This window comes from Staurois parvus, unplaced genomic scaffold (assembly GCF_062004578.1).
Source record: "Staurois parvus isolate SC_StPar_1 unplaced genomic scaffold, SC_StPar_1.0 ptg001600l, whole genome shotgun sequence".
NCBI classification, from domain to species: Eukaryota; Metazoa; Chordata; class Amphibia; order Anura; family Ranidae; genus Staurois; species Staurois parvus.
Genome location: NW_028319396.1, coordinates 129,625 through 133,596, shown reverse-complemented (window position 1 = coordinate 133,596; position 3,972 = coordinate 129,625).

The following is a 3,972-nucleotide window of genomic DNA, read 5'->3' as shown; positions in this document are numbered from 1 at the left end:
TGGGTGAACTTAGAATTGCACCCCAAAACACATTCTGCTCTTCATGGGGTTAGCTACATAGAGAGGCCCAAAATCAAAGGAGCACCTCCAGGGGCATAAAATACACATCTGATGTCTTGACCACATTCACTCCACCCCCTGTGATGTAACGCACTGCTGGAAATTGGCTGTCACCATTCATTAGGATCAGAGACATTGGGGACACTGTACTGGTGTGGGGGGGATCGGGGACACTGTGCTGGTGTGGGGGGGATCGGGGACACTGTGCTGGTGTGGGGGGGATCGGGGACACTGTGCTGGTGTGGGGGTGATCGGGGACACTGTGCTGGTGTGGGGGTGATTGGGGACACTGTGCTGGTGTGAGGGTGATCGGGGACACTGTACTGGTGTGAGGGTGATCGGGGACACTGTACTGGTGTGGGGGTGATTGGGGACACTGTGCTGGTGTGGGGGTGATCGGGGACACTGTACTGGTGTGGGGGGATCGGGGACACTGTACTGGTGTGGGGGTGATTGGGGACACTGTGCTGGTGTGGGGGTGATCGGGGACACTGTGCTGGTGTGAGGGTGATCGGGGACACTGTACTGGTGTGGGGGGGATCGGGGACACTGTACTGGTGTGGGGGTGATCGGGGACACTGTGCTGGTGTGGGGGTGATCGGGGACACTGTGCTGGTGTGGGGGGGATCGGGGACACTGTGCTGGTGTGGGGGTGATCGGGGACACTGTACTGGTGTGGGGGGGATCGGGGACACTGTACTGGTGTGGGGGGGATCGGGGACACTGTACTGGTGTGGGGGGGATCGGGGACACTGTGCTGGTGTGGGGGTGATCGGGGACACTGTACTGGTGTGGGGGGGATCGGGGACACTGTACTGGTGTGGGGGTGATCGGGGACACTGTGCTGGTGTGGGGGGGATCGGGGACACTGTGCTGGTGTGGGGGTGATCGGGGACACTGTGCTGGTGTGGGGGGGATCGGTGACACTGTGCTGGTGTGGGGGTGATCGGGGATACTGTACTGGTGTGGGGGGATCGGGGACACTGTACTGGTGTGGGGGGTGATCGGGGACACTGTGCTGGTGTGAGGGTGATCGGGGACATTGTGCTGGTGTGGGGGTGATCGGGGACACTGTGCTGGTATGGGGGGGATCGGGGACACTGTACTGGTGTGGGGGTGATCGGGGACACTGTGCTGGTGTGGGGGGGATCGGGGACACTGTGCTGGTGTGGGGGTGATCGGGGACACTGTGCTGGTGTGGGGGGGATCGGTGACACTGTGCTGGTGTGGGGGTGATCGGGGATACTGTACTGGTGTGGGGGGATCGGGGACACTGTACTGGTGTGGGGGGTGATCGGGGACACTGTGCTGGTGTGAGGGTGATCGGGGACATTGTGCTGGTGTGGGGGTGATCGGGGACACTGTACTGGTGTGGGGGGATCGGGACACTGTACTGGTGTGGGGGGGATCGGAGACACTGTACTGGTGTGGGGGGTGATCGGGGATACTGTACTGGTGTGGGGGTGATCGGGGACACTGTACTGGTGTGGGGGGATCGGGGACACTGTACTGGTGTGGGGGGGATCGGGGACACTGTGCTGGGGTGGGGGGTGATCGGGGATAATGTACTGGTGTGGGGGGTGATCGGGGACACTGTACTGGTGTGGGGGGGATCGGGGACACTGTACTGGTGTGGGGGGGATCGGGGATACTGTACTGGTGTGGGGGGTGATCGGGGACACTGTACTGGTGTGGGGGTGATCGGGGACACTGTACTGGTGTGGGGGGGATCGGGGGATACTGTACTGGTGTGGGGGGGATCGGGGACACTGTACTGGTGTGGGGGGGATCGGGGACACTGTACTGGTGTGGGGGTGATCGGGGACACTGTGCTGGTGTGGGGGGGATCGGGGACACTGTACTGGTGTGGGGGTGATCAGGATACTGTACTGGCGTGGGGGTGATCGGGGATACTGTACTGGTGTGGGGGTGATCGGGGACACTGTACTGGTGTGGGGGGGATCGGGGGATACAGTACTGGTGTGGGGGGGATCGGGGACACTGTACTGGTGTGGGGGGGATCGGGGACACTGTACTGGTGTGGGGGTGATCGGGGACACTGTGCTGGTGTGGGGGGGATCGGGGACACTGTACTGGTGTGGGGGTGATCAGGATACTGTACTGGCGTGGGGGTGATCGGGGATACTGTACTGGTGTGGGGGTGATCGGGATACTGTACTGGTGTGGGGGGGATCGGATATACTGTACTGGCGTGGGGGTGATCGGGGATACTGTACTGGTGTGGGGGTGATCGGGGATACTGTACTGGTGTGGGGGTGATCGGGGACACTGTACTGGTGTGGGGGGTGATCGGGGACACTGTACTGGTGTGGGGGGTGATCGGGGACACAGGTCCTGATTCCTCTATATAGATCTATCACTAGAGGGGTCACCGGCAGGAGGAAGGAGGTCCCGATTCCTCTATATAGATCCTATCACTAGAGGGGTCACCGGCAGGAGGAAGGAGGTCCCGATTCCTCTATATAGATCCTATCACTAGAGGGGTCACCGGCAGGAGGAAGGAGGTCCCGATTCCTCTATATAGATCATATCACTAGAGGGGTCACCGGCAGGAGGAAGGAGGTCCTGATTCCTCTATATAGATCCTATCACTAGAGGGGTCACCGGCAGGAGGAAGGAGGTCCTGATTCCTCTATATAGATCTATCACTAGAGGGGTCACCGGCAGGAGGAAGGAGGTCCTGATTCCTCTCTATAGATCTATCACTAGAGGGGTCACCGGCAGGAGGAAGGAGGTCCTGATTCCTCTATATAGATCCTATCACTAGAGGGGTCACCGGCAGGAGGAAGGAGGTCCTGATTCCTCTATATAGATCCTGTCACTAGAGGGGTCACCGGCAGGAGGAAGGAGGTCCTGATTCCTCTATATAGATCCTGTCACTAGAGGGGTCACCGGCAGGAGGAAGGAGGTCCTGATTCCTCTATATAGATCCTATCACTAGAGGGGTCACCGGCAGGAGGAAGGGGGTCCTGACTCCTCTGTATACAGTCAGGTCCATAAATATTGGGACATGGATACAATTGTAACATTTTTGGCTCTATACACCACAATGGATTTGAAATGAAACGAACAAGATATGCTTTAACTGCAGACTGTCAGCTTTAATTTGAGGGTATTTACATCCAAATCAGGTGAACGGTGTAGGAATGACAACAGTTTGCATATGTGCCTCCCACTTGTTAAGGGACCAAAAGTAATGGGACAATTGGCTTCTCAGCTGTTCCATGGCCAGGTGTGTGTTATTCCCTCATTATCCCAATTACAATGAGCAGATAAAAGGTCCAGAGTTCATTTCAAGTGTGCTATTTGCATTTGGAATCTGTTGCTGTCAACTCTCAAGATGAGATCCAAAGAGCTGTCACTATCAGTGAAGCCATCATTAGGCTGAAACAACAAAACAAACCCATCAGAGAGATAGCAAAAACATTAGGCGGCCAAAACAACTGTTTGGAACATTCTTAAAAAGAAGGAACGCACCGGTGAGCTCAGCAACACCAAAAGACCCGGAAGACCACGGAAAACAACTGTGGTGGATGAGCGAAGAATTCTTTCCCTGGTGAAGAAAACACCCTTCACAACAGTTGGCCGGATCAAGAACACCCTCCAGGAGGTAGGTGTATGTGTGTCAAAGTCACCAATCAAGAGAAGACTTCACCAGAGTGAATACAGAGGGTTCACCACAAGATGGAAACCATTGGTGAGCCTCAAACACAGGAAGGCCAGATTAGAGTTTGCCAAACGACATGTAAAAAAGCCTTCACAGTTCTGGAACAACATCCTATGGACAGATGAGACCGACATCAACTTGTACCAGAGTGATGGGAAGAGAAGAGGATGGAGAAGGAACTGCTCATGGTCCTCAGCATACCACCTCATCAGTGATCATGGTGG